Source organism: Diorhabda sublineata, chromosome X, assembly GCF_026230105.1.
Source record: "Diorhabda sublineata isolate icDioSubl1.1 chromosome X, icDioSubl1.1, whole genome shotgun sequence".
In the NCBI taxonomy this organism is placed as follows: Eukaryota; Metazoa; Arthropoda; class Insecta; order Coleoptera; family Chrysomelidae; genus Diorhabda; species Diorhabda sublineata.
This window is the reverse complement of record NC_079485.1, coordinates 9,633,741-9,653,086: the sequence shown is the minus strand read 5'-3', so window position 1 is coordinate 9,653,086 and position 19,346 is coordinate 9,633,741. Positions and strand designations below refer to the sequence as shown.

Genomic DNA, 19,346 nt, shown 5'->3' with positions numbered 1-19,346 from the left:
ACCAGGGGCACTACAAAACTAAAATATTCAGCAATACTTCTTTCTAAATCAAATATTTGTTGATTAGTTCGTTACAATAGGATTCAAGTTCCCATCCAAAATATAAGCTTGCATTTATGATTTCAACAATAAACACGTTTAAAATTAAAAATTTTTATAAATAATTAATAAAAAAATTAACGTGAAATCATTCAGAATCACATTTTTCAATTTCTTGATAAGTTATAAATTATTTAATATATTATGTTATAAATATTTGTTATAAATATCAAATTTCTCTTGTAAATATGTCAAAAGTGATTGAGGACGATTTTATATATTATATATCTATGTTTTCCAGATATATCCAAAAAAGTGATTTTTGTTGTAGTTTTTATTTATTTTTTAACCCCAAATGAAATTCAATATTTTTTAACTATAAATCCTTTGAATGTATACTAAAATAACCTTATATTGAAAAAAGCAGGATTACCTATTGGCTCGTAATGTCAATTTTCATTTCATCAGACTATCTGCATCATATGGATCAACCATATCTCTCAAATGTCTAAAATTACTGAATGAAATAATTCTAAAAAATATATTTGAAGTTATCTAGTACAATATAGATTTAGAAATTTGAAGTTAGATATATTCATATTTTCTGAAGCTACTTGTGCAATCAACAGATTTAGTGCTATAATAATTAGAATACCACTAAAATATTATCCTAATACTTCTCTAACAATTAAATTTTCCGAATTACACATTTTTTAAGCTGACAACAAATCAATTGATTCAAGACTAATTCTAATTAAATAATTCATATTTGGTGTGAACACCAAGTATAATAATATCGTGCTAATAAAATAAATGAAGTTGAAATGCAATGAATATGAATATTTTGTGAATAAAATTTGTAACCGGTTTTGCCAGAAATTAGTGGACACTATTGCAAAGATTGATTTATTATTCATATCTTCTTTGCAGATAATAGGGGATATTTATCTCGTGTGAATATAATGTAATTTGCTTCTAGGCACATAAACATGATTAAAAGTACAAGAAGGAATTCGTGTCAGGAATTAAAATAATGTTAATGTCTACATACTGCAAATTAATTTTTTTCATACTTAGTAACTCTGATTTTTCTCACATTTTGGTAAATTTTTTTCTACCTCTCATATATTTTCATATTATATAACTCACTCGTTTACATTGTTTACTAGATGCAATAAATTTATTAATATTCTTATTATCAATAAGTGTAAAAAGAAATAAGTTCCTACTATCGTTTTTCTGTACCTTTTCCGATTAATACCTCGCAACCTACAGGTATGTTGGTTCTATTCGATCCCCCTGTCTGTCCGATTCCCACATTCGTGTTCTCTATATTTTATATCGTGTTTCATAAGCTTATCATGGAGAAAGTGATTCCTGCATTATACTAACATAATCAAGGGAGCAATTCACTAAGGTGAATTTAGGTTTGGCAATATGTGTTACGTTATGTAAGTAAGTATGGTATGGTAAAGTTATCGGGTACGAAATTATTTTAAGACGTGCTCGTTCAAACGAACTTGATTACGACAGTCTGCCATAGCTTTGTATTGGTTTGATTAATCTCTTGTAGACATGTCGTTTTTGCAGAACCAGCCATGAAATTAACATTAAGCATAGATGAAGTTCAATGTAATAAAGATATACTTTGGTAGTTGACACTATTATAGACAATTCTCCAAACTTGGATATCTTTTTCTGTTTCCTGAATTTTCTTAAAACTTTCATGAATATTCTATCGTTTGCATATGATGTTATCACTTCTAGTCGTTTTACAGAGTTTCTAATGACCTCGGTACCCTATTGAATGTTATCATATCGTTTTCTTTTAAGAATATTCTAGTTATCATTATCGTCTTCATTCGTTGTTTGAACTGGATTACTACTTACAAGATGTTCCTCATGGTATTATTTTCACCTGCTCATTATTCATTTTTCGTTTGTAATCATGTCTTTTACCATTTCTAGGGGCACGGTAGTGCCCCGCCAAGTCGATCAGAAAAAAGCGGCACGGCCGTATCATCCTTTTCTCGAAGCCATTTTCGACCCCCTATAACTTCGTTTTGGATTAAACTAAAAACCTGTATTTATAGTAACCAAACAAGCATTCAGGGTATGGTTCAAATTTCATTCAATTTAAACCAGTAATTTAATAGTTTAAAAATTATAATTAGTCAAAGTTCTTAATTTTATCACTCACTGAGTGACCGATCATCAAAACTCCAAAATTTTGAATGCAAATAGTTTGCAGTGTCAGTCCAGTAGATATAATGGGCCGATACGACTATAAGTATAAGGAAATTAATGAGTGCGAGAGAGACAAATAGCGAAATCAATGAGTGAGATAGTCACAGTGACGCAGCGTGACGTAGGGTCTCGTGACACCAAAGGAGGCTTATTACATCTACTCAGTCCAGTTTTCTAGATACACCAACTGCATAAATAACTTTGTAATCCCATATGATTGTATTATTAGGTATAGTGCAAATACTAAATTTTGATCCGAAAAATACAAAAATAATTAGGAAAATATATATTACATTTAATAAAGAACATGTTTATGAGCTTGATACGGTCAAAACTAAATTTGAAATTATTAATAGAGCTTATGTTTATCGCAAACAGTTTCCAATATGTATAGCGTATACACGAAAGTCAAGTTTCAATAATGCAGTTATCACATCCGGTCCAGCTTACGTGGAACTTTCGAGTCACAAGTCTGGGCGGGTTACATCTAATTAATGTCGACTTTGGAAGTATTACAAGCGCAGAAATACTCAATTTCTGAATTAAAGCATTTACCGTCCAGACTTGTCAAAAATTGTTTCATCAAAGCCTCTGAGAAATACTAGGGAGACAGGGAGTGGGCTCTGAGAAAAAATGTAGCTCAAGCTCAAGAAGTAGTACCGGGAAAGAAAAAGAAAGAGATTACCTACAAAAATAAGAAAGGGTCATAAGACAGATAGTGGGCTTTAAGAGAATTCGTTGTTGGTATCTAAGAAGTAGAGGGTATTGGAGAGGTAAAAAAGGAGATCTATCTTCAAGAAGAAATGAGATACCATCAAAAACAAGACTTGTAAAAAAACCAAGTCTCGCAACTCAGTTCTTCTACCGTAAAGTTATGAGATCCATGTACTACCAAGTCAGTTGATTTATTCACTTCATACTTAAGGGACCTTCTGTCTAGTTGTTACATAATTAACTAATCTAACAACATCTTATAATGACCACATTAAAATTAAAAATCTTTTATGTTTAAATAAAATAGATTGACTTGGACATCGCATGAAAACGTAAAAAAAACTCAGTCATGCATCAATCTATTTTATTTAAACATATGAAATTTTTAATATTAATGTGGTCACTATAAGATTTTGTTAGGTTAGCTAATTACTTACTAACTTAAGTAGAGACTGAATAAATCAACCGTCTTGGTATTATATGGATCTCACAACTTTTTACGGTAGATGAACCGAATTGTGAGACTTGGTTTTTTTTTTAAATTTAAGGGAAGAAACAAAAAGATACTGAATCTTTATACATGCTAGCTATTTGAAATACTAAAGTTTTCACTGTATTATAATAAACTGACAATTAGTAAAATTGGGTTAGTTTTGAGTAGAATGTTCTCAACTTACAATATATTCTTATCGAAACAGAGATCAAGATCACCTCGAGTTAATCTAATTCGCCTATAATAATTATTTTTGTTTCACAGTTGATATTTTTGAAATTCAATTTCGATCAAAACAAATTGCACTTGAAAAGCACATCTTCTTCTCAATTATGCTTACGACAAAATTCTTAGTTTTAATTATTTTGTTTTGTTTTTTCCATTGTTTAAACAAAGCGCATACATTGATAAACAGTCTGGTTTCCGAAATTATCAAATAGTGGGAGCGATGAAGGCGTTGCTACTCATAGTCGATTGATTTATCTGTGAGGAGGATATACCAGCTACTATAAAACAACTTTGAAATGATATCAAGCCCTTAAAAATTAAAGAAGAGAGAAAGGCAAAAGCCGAAAACAAAAATAGAATAATATTGGAGAGAAGTATGTTGCAATGGCTTTATGTTGTGCATTGGGAGATATTTTATTTGCTTTGTTTTGCCATATGGACAGATCACCTGTATTTAGATAGATCACAACAATGTTATTTGTTCTGAACAAATTGACGTCTAGAATGCATATCTTTCATAAAATACTAACAAATTTGAATTTTATTAATGGCGTGTAAACCAAATTATTCGAAGTTACTTCCTACTGTTGTTGTTTATAATACTTCTCAAAATGGCATATTAAGAAAATGGAAATTTATTAATTTTAATCTTATTATGATTAAAATATTAAAGTTACTGTAAGATCAATGATGGGGCTCCAAATCAATAGACAGATTACTATGAATTTATTGAAAAATAAATTCTTAGTCTTCCATAGAGTCATAAATCTAAAAAAAACGTAATTTACGAGAAAGGCACGTAGGGAATTTCCCTAAAATAACCATTTTCTAGTTATCAGTTATCACACCACATTAAACTTATACCATTCACGCTGTGCTTTTTTCTGATAAAAAACAGTTCCGGTAATTTTTCTTTTTAGAGCGTCATTTGCTAACCTTTGTCGACAACTTACTCGAATGCTAAGCATTGCATTACCGTTAAAATATTTAGTGCCGTTTACCAGAATTTAGGGCGACATAATAGACTGTCATTTGTAAAAACGCAGTTATTTCAAAAATCTCGCGACAGATGAGAGGGTTTTTCAAACGGAATAAGCAGCTGAAACTTAATAATGACTATCGAGAGAGAATTTTGAATTAGAACCGACCTAGAGTATAAACATTAATTATGTTAATGAAACAAATTAATAAAAAGTACATGGGATGAAGGAGTTAAAAAATAATTTCGGTTCCTAATAAATAGCGTTCAAGTTATATATCTTTCTATGTACGCTCATACAATGACAGTTTATACGATATTCTAGAGTACGAAGTAACGTCATTAGTTCAACGAGGCGAAAATTATTCTACTTTGACAAATGACATTCCAGCAGACCAATAGGGCTTAGGTGAACATTAGTGTAGAAATTGGTTAACTAGATTCATTTGTAGTCGCCTACCCGTGAGAAAATTCGATGAAATTCTTCAAAAAATCGAGGTAGACCAACATATCCATCTCATAAATTCTCAAACTATTGGAATAGGAGAGCTGATACCTATATTATGCCATCCTAATCACTTGATCTAAATGCTTTAGACTGTTTATTATGTTTATTTTTATTATAGAAGGTTTATTTCGATTAACAGATGAAAAAATTCAATAGGTCGCATTCATGCTACTATGATGTTTATAGTTTACGGTATCAAATAAGTTCAAAATTTTTAACTTTCTTATAGTTAAGTGGATATCACATCATATATGGTCGAAATTCATTAGAGACTTTCAGCTATAATACTGTTATTTAATTCAAAAAACAATCCCTGCAATGTTTTCTCCTAAATATAAAATAGAATGACACCTTATTGGTTTTGTAAAAAAGTTCATTTTGACGAAAGAAAAATATGTTACTTACTTTTTTTAAGTTAAAAAGTTGTAGCTATTACACTAACCGTTCCAAACTTTCTTTGCTTTTTTCGTTCTGTGAATGTAATTTAAAACAACATATTGTTCTGTTTTATATGAAGCTTGAAAACACGTTGTTTTTATTAATTTCTTTGTACCAATCTTTGATAATGACTAACATCTTATTCACGTTCATGGATTCAATTTATAGAATGATTTGCAATTATTATAATTATCTATCCTCCCTGCTAAAAAGATAATATTATTTTTCATTTAGGCTTGACAGTTGATGAGAAATGATTTTATATTACCAATAAATATAAGCGTCAATCCACCTGTTGCCATACCAGATGGCATCTACATCTTTGCTATTCTTATTGGATTTCAGAGGCCATGGGAATCGTAGAATTTCGCGTAGAGGAACTTAGGTTATTGACAGGATGTTGGGTAATTTTCAAGTTAGTCGACAACACGACAGAGGAATTTTTCAAATCTTACAAACATCACATCAAAACATATTTTGATGTGATATTATCAATTTTTATTATTCGTAAAAATATGGACCATACATTTTATTAACCTTTATCGTTTTAGAGTAACTGTAATTGTATATTTTCTCGAATGTATATTTAAACAGGGTTTTAATTTTACAACCATCCATATTTTAGCCCTTATGGAGAATTTTAAAATATTCGAAGGCACGTTACACTTATTTTAAAGGCGACAATTGGAAGGCTGCTGTTCAATGAAATTACTTCAACATTATAATGGAGGCGGTCACATCTCAAAAGGAAATTGAGGTTGAATGGTACGTTATTTCAAAATTCGCTTAAGTACCTTCTCAAAAATAGGTATTTCTTTCTTTTTAGTAATTTTACAAACATTTCATGTATCCATAAAACTTACAAAATTAATATACAGCATTTTTATTAAACCTTCAAAAACCCTACTCTCAAACTCGTCTCTAACATTTACAACAATTCATCCAGAAACTGTCTAGATGCGGTTGTTTTTCTTTTTCCTCATATCGAGTTGTGTATAATTAACAAACGGTTTTAAATACCCTCATAGTAAGACATCTAGAGCTATCACGTTAGACGATCGTGTTACTATTCCCAAGAATACCATATCGAATGTTCATTTTCTTCGGATACTGTGTATACACCGTTCTAAAAATTTGCGTGCGGACAAATATGCAGTGAAAATGCGTAAAATTTTTGCTAGTGCAGCTTCTTCTAAATCAACTTTTCTTAGATTAGCTACTAATAATTCTAGTTTATGATTTAAATAACTATTCCCATATATTATATATTTTATATCTTTCACGTTATTTGGGTAACAAGATATGGTGTCATAAACATTTTTTTATCTCCATACACAAGCTCTTTTTCACATTTTATCGGATAATTCTAAATAGTGTTAGCTTAGGTAAATTATGTTTTTTAAAATAATAAATTTTCATTATCGCGTTTCTTTATTATTTTCGTTGCATATTAGAAGTAAAAATACTGTTTTGTAATGAGAATCCGGTTTCAAATTTATTAAAATAATATCACAGCGTTTTTGATATCGAAAATTTCTTCTTTACAGTTTTAACAAGATTTCTCAAAAACTGATAAAATAAAACCTTTAAAATGAGATTTCAGTCAACCACACTTTCCATTGAAGATTTCTGGGGCTGGCCCGCCCTTCTAGAGAAATTTATTTGCAAACTTGCCTCTTTTAAGTATGGCGTCACACCTTGTAAATATATAAGTATCCAGCTGACGAAAAAAGTCAAATCATATTATTTATATCTAAATAAAACATTAGAGCTCGTTTTCATCTCTGCACTATGTTCATCTCGGTATTTTTAAGTTAGCTGATTAATTACTTCAAATAAAACACATTATATACACTTATTTCAACAAGTAATTATTATAATGTAATTTTTATTGATTCTAGTATCATGATCTTATAAAATGCTCAAATAAATTCTTATGCAAGCCCCAGTACTGTTGTTTTGAAGATGTGAACTATTGTCTATTGTCAATTAAAGCATTATAAATTTATGATTTTTGTCAGATTCAGAAGCATCTATTTTAAATTAATATTCAATACATTTCTTCATTCACGTTTGGCAGCAAGCGTTAAATGAATCTCAAATCACCCAATGTAAAAACCTCATATGTAGCAAGATATATATTAATGAAAAAAATTGAAAACTAAGAAAGTAGGAGAATAAGAGCTGCACTCTACCGTGCGTCTCGGTCTCGGTGAGTGGACTTGGCAGCGTCTTCATGAGTAAAGGCTTCCGGTCAGCCGGTAACGGTGGCGGAACTGCGCTTCGTAGACTTCTGTTTGCCCTATCTTTCTAGTGGACAAGACGCATACAAATAACGGAAAACTGCACGAGGCGATTCAATTTATTATTAATACTAAGTTCTAAGTACTAAGAATACATACATATGAACGATCGTATTTTAATCAAAATTCTATATCAAGTTTTTCAAAATAAAACCTAAACAGGAAGATAATAAAAGCAGAATTAGTGCAAGAGATAGGAGAATCAATTAAATTAAGATTACACTTTCAGTCCAAGAATATAAGACACAAAATATATTAAAAACCGTCTGCCATAAATAAATTTTGATGAATTAGTAATAGTTGTATGTAGCTCACGAAATAAATCGCACTGTGAATGTTAAGAGGTTTTTTATTCATAGGAACTTTTAAAATTGATCTTCAATCCCGTCCATTTCAGACTCAATCTCATTATTTCAATTAACCTCTCTTAGTCAACTGTCAGTTAGGGCTCGAAAACCAAGCTCATTATTCCAATTGCTATAGAGCCTTCCATTTTTTAGAAATATACGTTATACACAATGCAACTACCTCAATACAAATATTGCATCATATAATAGAGTAGGTACCCCCAAACACTTGATTCTTGTAAAATTGAATGGAAGCTAGTATGGGATTGCAGTCGGTCTGCTTGCAGGGAGTAAACAACAAAATTACTGTGTTGTGAGTACCCGACCACACTGGTCAAATCAATTGGTCAAAGTCGATTCACGGCTTTTACTCCATAGCTAATCCACAGCAAATTAATTTGATATGTATTTTGAATGTTCTATAATCATATTTTGTGACTATAAATGATTGTCTATTTCAAACGTCTCCAACTCAAATACTTCCTTCATATTAATCATTTGTATCACTTAATTAATTCAGATCTCTCAGTATTCAGTGAACTACAATTACTATGCATTATTCTTATACGATATTATTTGAAATGATTCCAATCTAGAAAGTCTAAATATAATATAATAACATTAACTTCATTTAAATCTACATAATTACTTAAGAATCATCAATATTATCTTCATCTATAGTTTAATCTTAAGCCCGACTGTGGAATAAATTAATCAATTGGCCATTTTCCATCAACGTACTTAATATGAGTTTCTGTAACTATCCTCGTATAATATAGATTGTACAATAAGATTTGATTATCATTTGCTCCCCCACGTCCCTTCAGAAAGTCAATTATGATCATGTTCTAAGCGCTTTTTACCATTTGGGCTGGTCTGTTCATTCAAATACATTTGATTTATTATCAATGGTATTGAATCACATTAATAATTGAAGAATGGTAATGAGATTATGGTATTGTTTAATTAATAGTCTTGATTATTCCTAGTAAGGAACAAACAATTGATATTTGGCATTTATTCACAACAAATAATAATGTTAATACTGATCCACGAGAGTAGGTATTTGAGCATTTTTCTAAAAAATATTAAATTCGTGCTGCATTACAAACTCTCTTTGTATATTTTAACATTTAACTGGTAAATGAGAAGGATTCTAAAACAGTAGTTGCAAATATGAGACCTTATTAAAATGAACTTATATAAAAAATTCAGATAATCTTTCATTGTTTACATTGTGTGCAGTTAGTTCCGACCCACTTTTTTATTGACCTAAGAAACGCATTGGCGCAACTAAGAAAGCCTTTATGATTATTTCACATATTATAGGGGAGTATTAAACTTCTCGTTTATTTACAGATAAAAGGGTAAATTTTTAGATTTTTATGCAACGGTTTGTGAACAAATAATGAAAGCCGGATGCGAATTATTTTTTGACCCATATATTATAATTGTCCAAATACTAAAGGAAGCACATGTTAATCTTCTTATAGTTGTTCCACGTATAACGTGTCTACAGGTATCACTGAATTTGCCAGTCTTTGGTTGGAAAAATAGGCAAACATATAATTTTCTATATTTATTAAGCGTGTTAAATATTGTCATATCCTATAAAACTGATGCCTTCCATCAAAAATAATTGGCCATCTGCTTAAAAGAAAAATTTGAATGTATTCTACTCACATTTCAATACCTGCATACTACAAAAAAGTGGTTATCTACTTCAACCAATACTACGTGATATATAACAACTAAAGGAAAGTCTTACCATACAATAGGACGTTTAGCAACCCTTATTCAAATTAAAGGGTGCATTAAGTAACCTAATACCGTCTTTCCCCTCTACCAATGAATAACATCATAACGAAAATCTTTTGAAACTTTTAACAGTTAGGTTACGAAGTTTTGCGATTTCTAGAGTATTATTTTTATTTTGATGATATATCTATGAATAATAACCACAGGATATATTGTTTATAAATGCGGAATTGTCACTTATTGTCACAATAAGTCGTGTGAAAAACACATTTCTTTGCCAAAAATCGATTTTATTCATCAATTTAATCTCCTTCAAGAGCAATACAATCATTCCAACTAATCATTCCTCTAATTTCTCGATACCGTGCTTGAAGAAGGATTTGACTTCTGCTTCTTTGCATTTTTGTGAGATCAACTAATAGCCAATAATCACTGGGGGCCAGATATGGACTATACGGTGGATGAGGAAGCAATTCGAAGTCTTATTCGTTCAATTCAACCATCGTGTTGAGAATCGGAGCATTGTTTATTGAAGCAGTGGTTTTTTTATTCGACAAATGAGGCTTGTTTTTTTTGTGTTTCAACAATTCAACAACTCTATGTAGTGTTCGCTATTGATTGTCTTTCCCTTTTGGAGCTAGTCGATGAACAATATTCCATGCGCATCCCAAAATATTTAAGTCATAACCTTCCCAGCTTACTGTTGTGCCTTTGACGTTTCGGACGTAGTTCACCAGCTGCAATTCACTCAGATGATGATCGTTTTCCCGGAGTGAAGTGATGGATCTATGTTTCATCCATTGTCCCATATCCAAGCAAAAAATCTGATAAATTACGTGTAAACATTACCAAACATGTTGTTTTTCATTAACTGTCAGTAAATGCGGCACTCATTTTAAAAAAGTACTCAGAATTCAGGAACCATAAATAGCACTACAAATGTTCATACTTTATAGTAAACAAACTGCCTTCTGATATCTGATTCTGCTATCTCATCATCGGAGTCCAAATAAACAATAACCAATGGTTCTTTTCGATAGACCACAGTGCAGATAACACTTTTGAAGCCATTGCTGAGTTTGTACAGTATTTTTCTCCTCAAGAAGCAATGATAAATATACACACGAAATTATTTTGAATCCACTGTTTTGAAAATAACAAAAGTAGCTTCACTTATGTCATGAAATTATACACATAGTCTTTTGAAAGCTGGTGCTTCATAAACATCATATAGATTTGACAATTGCAGCGCCATATGTGTGTTAGTCACAAGACTTATGTGTGTCAGTCACACGACTTATTGAGTAATGTTATATATCACAATTTAGTATAATTCAATTTAAACCTAGAGTCAGCTCAATCCTTACAGTCATTCCAAAATCTTTAAAGTGACTATCTTCAACTTCCAAGCAATAGTCCTTCCTGTTCGCAAATTTTTCCAGGATTCCGATGTAAATAAACGGCACTATACCAAGATTATTTGCTGAAGGTTTTAAAGAGATTTGGACTCCAATTAACCTCAGAAAATCCATGGAGTTTAACCAGCAACATAGCTGGCAGAATAAACCTCTTTAGGTTGATGATCTTTCTGTGTGGGTTGGAAATACTCCAGAAACAATTAACTGTACTAACTTCACCATTCAACTTAAGCGTACTTTCGTTAGAGAAACAAATGTAAGGTAAACGTGCGTCATTATTCAACCACCGAGTGCAACTCTCAAAAACTGCGACCTGGATTATCTTCGTTTCATTCATGAACCATTATCATAATAATTATATTTTTAATGATCTGCTGAACACCACATTTTGCCTGTTATCCATTAGAAGATTACCAAAAGCAGCAAAATTTCTGCTTTGACGCTTCTGATCATATTTTTGGATCGAAACACTGCCAGTTTCTTGTTTTCAAGTTTTCAATGAAATGTGTAAAATACTGACGACTAGTTGCTTTACCCTTGGTTTTGGTTGAAAGTTTATCAGTGACACTAGCATATTTATTATTTTGACAGACTCTAGTGTATAATTCAAAAAATGGGATTTCAATAATTACAGAGTTACTGATAAGAAAGAACTGTCAATAACTAAAAACATAACTTAGTGTAGATAAGAATATGTTTTACTTTATGCATAAGAAAAAACTAAATTTTGAACGTGAATGCCGGCCTACTGTTTTGCCTTTGAACCTTACGATACAATTTGAAGCTGTAAGGACGGTATACAGGTATCCTTAATGTCGGCTGTGACACAACAATGAACGAGGCACTCCAATCTCGAAATACTGAATAATTAAGTCGTATATGGTGCCTGATTGATTTTTCTAGGGACATCGGCCTTTGTTAGTTTTTATTGGAGAGCTCAGAGGCGCGTTAGGACAGACAAGTTCAAAAATCCTAAAAAACTTAACATTTTACAAAATAAAATCATTCATTTAAAAATATAAAGCCATTGCAGACACAATGAAACTTCAAAACTATGTAATACTTATAAACTCGTAAACTATGATAAAAATTTAACCCATGTATATTAAGTTTCACCTGTTGAGTAAGATTATTTTCATTTTGATGGTGCAAATTTCAGATGGATCACTTGATATGACAAACAAGTAGACTTAACATCAATTCCAATTTTCTATAGAGGAGATTTCTGAAAATGACTTTTATTGACAACATTAGATTGCATGCAATAAAATAATGATCATCATTCTACTATCTAATATAAATCCTGTTAATTTAATAGTATCGATATATTTCATTTTGGTGAAAACCTTTTGCAGAATCTTTTAATTTCTATTGCCAAAGGCCACATTAAATTGGCAGATTTATAATATATATGTTGTTAAAAATACGATTCAAATTGATAAACCACATAATCAGTTTCCCACCACTTTCTCCAATATAAAAAAACATCAAGATATTTGATAGTCTTGACCTTAACCTTGCTAGTATATTTAAATTCATCAATTAATTTTTTTTCCGGGCAAACCTTTTATAAATAAGTAAGTCCTACTTTTTAATTTCATTTTGTTGTTTATAAACTAAAAATAATTTGTATACAGTAGTAACAACAACAATTGATACTTCCAGCCAACTTTTATGTATGTTAACTTTCAAATTATAAAACAGGTCTTGTACAAACTTCTATGTTAAATTTAAAGTGGTTTTATAGTATTTATTATTTTATATTTGGAAAAATATTATTCATAGAGATAAATAAAAAAAACTGTTCAAGTGTTTCTCTCGCATACAGTGGAGTAGAATAATGTATTGACAACATAAGATCATTTGCGTAAATTATTGTGTGTGTTATAAAGTGAATCCGAGAAGATTAGTTTTGTTACTACCTAATCAATAAGAATATGCTGAAATTCACTACGCTATTGCAAGTACTAAATTGTCTAATATTAATTTATTCATGTATAGCATTTACTTTATTTGAAGTGATTTCTCTAAAGAAAAGACCTATAGGGAAGCCTTTGGAGAGTCCTTACATCGAATGTTTCTTATTTGTTTAATTCAAGTAATACCTCTTCAGATACACAATTATTAATAGATTCTTCACTGTTTTAACAATATTGTAGGTTCTAATAGCTTGTTGATGTTTTTCTATTGAAACAGTGATTTTAATTTTGATCATATATCATTCTAAAAAATAAAACTAATTTCAATGACTTCCTCTAATGTATTAATTATATTGTAATGCGCCTCTGAATGCGATTAATTGTTAAGACTACTAGTAACACAAATTTTATTTTTAAAATTGCCAAATATGTATTCTATGATGTTGTACGAAGGCCACTCTGTATATTTTGAGATGTGATATACCATGATTTCAAGGTCAACAAAAAAGTCTTGCACAGCTGCAATGGGCATTTGGTGATGACAGTACTTCACGAGCAATTGTGTCTAGATAGTACAGCGAAGTTAAAAGAAGACGCTTGATGAGGAGAAATCTGTTGGTAGACCCAGTTCTGCAGTTACTGCTGGAAACATTGAGAGAGTGAAACTTATGATTGTAGGAGATACAAGATAAACATATCAAGCGATTGGGGCAACTCTTGGTGTATGATCCACAATAATAAATTCTTGTTATGTGACGCTAATCACCTGATTTGGCCATGTGCGGTTTTTGGTTATGCTTTGACCTAAAGAAACATTCCCGTAGTCGACGTTTCACATCTGGTGATGAAATAGATGAAGCAATTTATCAGTTTTTTGAAGCATTCCAAAATATTACTGACGTCAAGTTTTCAAGTTGTAGAAGCTTTGATTACAAAAGTACTTTGGTGGTGATTACTTTGAACATAAAAAAAAATTATTTTTCTATCTATCTAAAAATGTATAGCGTCAACTCCCTAACTACTCGTAACTATTGTATAGAAAATTGAATATACGCTGTTGTATTCAAAAGGTGCCATAATTTTCATAAAGTGTCTTTCATATTGTGCATTTATTTACCATACGTAGCTGGTATTACTATTCCAATAAGTAAACGAATGAACAAAATACAGAATGATCGCAAAGTGTTTAATTAAAGCTATACATTTTTCACTTAGTTTTGTTTATGTTTGACATATCTACCAGTCAAAGTTTTTATCGTCAGGGTTTTTGTGTTAAGCGAACGCCTAGATATAGCTTCCTAATTATGTCTGTACATACTTACAATTACATTAGATTTCTATGTATGCTAAAATCCATAATGATATAAAACAAATGAAAACGTTTCTGATAAAAGCATAATAACTTTTCTTGCATTTTTTGTTGATAAAACGAAGATATCATAAAACATATTTTAGAATTCATCGTCGAAAATACTGGAAATTGATCAAGGGCTTAAGTCTTAGTGCTAACAACTCACTGTGCAGCAAGTAACTATTGAATCATCTGCTTTTGGTCATTGAACTTCTTTCTATTGATCCAAACCACCTTACATACGGGATTTGCCATCATAAAACTTCCCGTTGTATAATAAATAAGAAATGTGCCCAAAGATAAACGTATTAACAGAATTTCTGATGTTGCGAATGTGGATGAAAGTTATTTCGAACCAACCACCAACTTTACAAATGGTAAAGGTTGCAAGAAACGCGGAGGCTCATTACTAAAAGAAATTAAAAAGTACATTGCCAATTATAGAGTGAAATCAGAAAAAGTGGCTTCATGAATTAACAGATAGTTAAAAGCAACCGTCGTTTCGGGATATTAAAGGCAAAAGAACTTCGGGATCATTCAAGTTGACATCGACTACGTCGACAGGAGGTTCTACCAAACAGAACACGAATGAAAAGGAAAAGAGAACAACTGCTGTCACCAGTACTAGTATACCTAAAAAAGTAATAACAATCGCAAAAACGAAACGAAATTATTGGGGAAAACAAAACGGCTAGCGCGGCGGTGTATTTAAAGCCTTCCTTCTTAACAATAAATATAACACTTGCGACCAATCGCTGAAGTTAAAAAGACCAATATTATCTGAAAACTTTTTAAAATACCACATAAATATTTAAAAAAATATATAGTAAGAACAGGATGAGGGGCGTGACGGATAAAAAATTTATTAAGGCCGCTTGACATGATGCAATACAACGTGCAATGCAATGCACGCAATACTTCTTGATCAAAAGCATGCGCAGGTGAAGTTCATCTGATTGTTTCTTGCAATATCAGTTTTGTGCCATTTTTATTGTGTTCAAACTGCAAGCTAGTTACTTTTGGCTTAACAGATCAGCTTATTTTCGTAAAACTTAGCTTTGTTACATCATTGTTAAACTAGGTATAAAATATTAGATAAAATTTGAGGTTAGGAATTTGCTTACATTTATTGTTTACAGAGACTTACACGTTGTATTGCATTATGCCAAGCGGCCTTTACAATACCAAAATTGTGTGCGCTAAAATTTTATTTCGTTCCAGAATAGTATTAGTTTTTGTGTTATACCCACCCTTGTCTGTAACTACTCTTCATCACATCATTATTTTTCACTGTTTAGGGCACATTCATTCACTAGTAAAATTTTGAAATTTTTTTCATAATATATCAATAGATATTAGACATATCTAAATCTGAGTAAGCTTAAAATTTCAATGTGAAATATGTAACTTATTCTACTTTAGTTTAGTTTGTTTGCTTTTCGTTATATCATTATTTGAATACAGTTAGGTTGTGTCAGCTTACATTTAAACCTATAAAAAAATGAGCTTGTCACCTAATTAGTATACGTTAAGACATTTAAAGCTACCTAGGTTCACAACTCACAAGGTCAGTCGCCAGTAGATTAATCTGACATTCTTGGCATCTGAAGCTTTGTATTTTCAATGTCAATACAACATGACTATAACCATCATCACCGAGATTTTCAGAGTGAATAATTTGAGTTAATATTTTGTGAACTATTTTAATACTATAATTATGTTGGTTGAATGTTTTGAAGGTAGTAAATTCTATTTTAAGAGTCACATACTCTCTCAAATATATCAAAACTTAAGACCTAAAATTAATTTATTTCTGTACATCATCTAATATTCCTTTATTCAAAATGAAGTAAGTTTTAAAAATAAAATGTGTTTATTATCTTAAATTAACGGAAGCTTATACGAATTCTTTTATAGTATATTCAAAAGGTTCTAATTTCTTTACTTACAAAAGTAGTAATTCCATCCCTCGGTACAGCGAATTCACAAATATAAACACTCTCACCACAAATAACTAACAAAACCACAATAATCAAGATCTATTTTCACTTCACTAAACAGTATTTGTCAAAATTCACTCGATTCGATTACATTAACAAGTGCATTTGTCGGATACTAAAGTAAACACAACACCAAATTAACTAAACCACTCAAATAATTGATTCAACCCGACAGACAATAAGTATATTCCTACGGTTTCACTGAAAATACTGGTATTGGAAACTCATGTAACTTGTAGTTAGTAGAACAAGGAGTTAAAACATCTCATTCTCTACGATTTATATTTAGCGAATTAGATGCTGCAAGTTTCGACCTCTTCTAAGGAAGATATAAATATCTTGTGCCTCATTTTACGTGTTATTTGTTTGGATTTATTCAAATTTCGATTAAGACACTTTCCTATATCAAAAAGTAGCACATAAGTTAATTATATGAGTCGGAGCTACATTTAACTCTTTCCAGATTTTATGAGATGGCGAGACACAAATTTTTCAACACCCAACAGCAGTACAACGCAGGATCGTATTACAAGATAAATTCATATTTTCAATTGTATTCATAATACAAGTCTCTCATTAAGAATCAATTATTATTTAGAAAAAAACAATAACTAATAGCAAAACGAGATTTGGAATAAAATTAATTACAGCAATCGCCTTCATTTCTCCTAACTTCCTATTTGTGCACTATGACCATCAGAATGTACTCGTTGTACTTTTTCTACAAACTAAAATGTACAAGTGAAAAATATTCAGACACAGATATTGTTTTGTTATCAAATTGTCATTTCATATACTGTTTGTAACAATGGTGATAATTTTTTTTTATTTTTTGTGTAAAAAATTATTCGCTGTATATTTAGTGGAGTTCCCATATCACTTACACTGTCGCTAGTACTAACGATTTTATTCATTAAAAAATGAATATTTGAATTTAAAATTAGAAAATACATATAGTATGTTTGAGCATTAAATTGAGAATTAGTTTCGATTTACGTTCGTTTGACTTAGTACGCAATTTCACACGATCTCATTCTTGTTAATAATTTCTATCAGGAACATTAACAATGTTGCAGCTACGTCGCTCTTAAGAAATTTACTTGATTTTAAGTGAATGATAGGCTGAATCCCCCGTTGCATCTTGAAAATGGTTGCTTTTGATTATATTATGAAATCCTTTGTATTATAAATATAATAAAATAGAATGTAGATATTTGATAACTAAATACGGTTTTGCTTTTAGAAAAAATAGCATTGGATAGCTTTGCTTTGCTTGTTTTCTCTATGTTCTTTTCCATAATATCGTCCATAAATACCGGATTACGAACAGAATACAAAAATATCACGAAAATAAAAAGTAGTAAAGCCGTCAAAAAGAATTAAAAAATTTCTATGCTAACGGCGGCAACGTCAAGTTTATGAATATGGTGTTCATTTTGCTACAAACGTCAAACAGCAAACATCACCCGCGAACAGAAACGGCAAACGGAAAGTCAAGTTTATGAATTGGCCTTAAGTCCTTTCAATTAGTCAGGTAGAAGCTTTATCTTGACAATTAACTCAAATAAGACGAAAAAATTATTTTTTGGCCTATTATTCCCACTCATACATTATCCTATTATTCACATGTGAATCGTCTTGACATAACAGCAACAAAGTTTTTAGTTAATTATAGGATACCACATGGTTAAACTTCATTCCCAACTTAGTCAAAGTGGATCTTTCAGCTAGAATATAAATCGCCATATACAAATATCATCAAAATTTCGATTTTTTTAGATAAACATCAACTGAAACGTCAAAGTTGTTATTGTTGAAGTCATTTTGTAGTAATTTTCCAACTATTTCATCATCATCATTTATACTCTTGGAATCTATTACATTTAACTAAAGGTGAGTATGCTTTGGTGTAGTTTCTCCAACATGATTCTAGGAATAATGCAGTCCTATCCTGTTTGCTTTACTTGAAACTGCAGTATTTTTAGAAAATTCATTCATGTTGGTTGGTGATTCGTTTTAAACTATATGCACGTATTCTTTTAAATCGTGGAAGCTACACACGTTTACATTCTTTGTGTCTGATGTACAAGGATATTTCAAAAGTAAAATTCAGATTTGATTTTTCTCTGGAACAAGTAGTCTTCGGAATTTTAATCTGATGAATATTGTAAACCTCAAGATAGATAAATGCTTTATGTCGCTAGTCTTAATTATAATAAAGTTAAAAAGAAAAGTTTCCATGAATTTCTATATTATTTGAAAACCTTAACGTATCATAACAATAAGGATAAAAGAATAACTATTCAGATTTTCTTTGATTCTGATTACTGTTTACTGACTACTTACCCCAATTTGTGTGAGGTTTTAATAACTTTGGTAAAAAATCTAAATGATAATAAAAATTTAGAACTTTTTGTTCTGTAATATGTCATGGTTAAAGAATAATATGTTATTAAACATGTTTAAATAATTCAAGGAGTGGATATTGATAAAGTCTGTTTATAAAAACTATTTATTAAATATACAAAGGCTGTAGAGAAACAAATGTTCAATTTGATCAATTTACTAAATACTGTACAGATATTGTAAATATGGTAATGTTGG

General features: G+C 30.6%; 1 protein-coding gene across 1 annotated transcript in view; it reads right to left on the bottom strand.

Moving 5' to 3' along the window:
• The window catches only part of LOC130450923 (neurogenic locus protein delta), a 184,096-nt gene extending 166,931 nt beyond the window's left edge, over positions 1-17,165 (bottom strand). The window contains exon 1 of the mRNA XM_056789643.1: positions 16,692-17,165. The gene's annotated coding sequence lies outside the window, so the exon portion shown is untranslated. The remainder of the gene's footprint in view (positions 1-16,691) is intronic.
• Between the last annotated feature and the right edge of the window lie 2,181 nt (positions 17,166-19,346).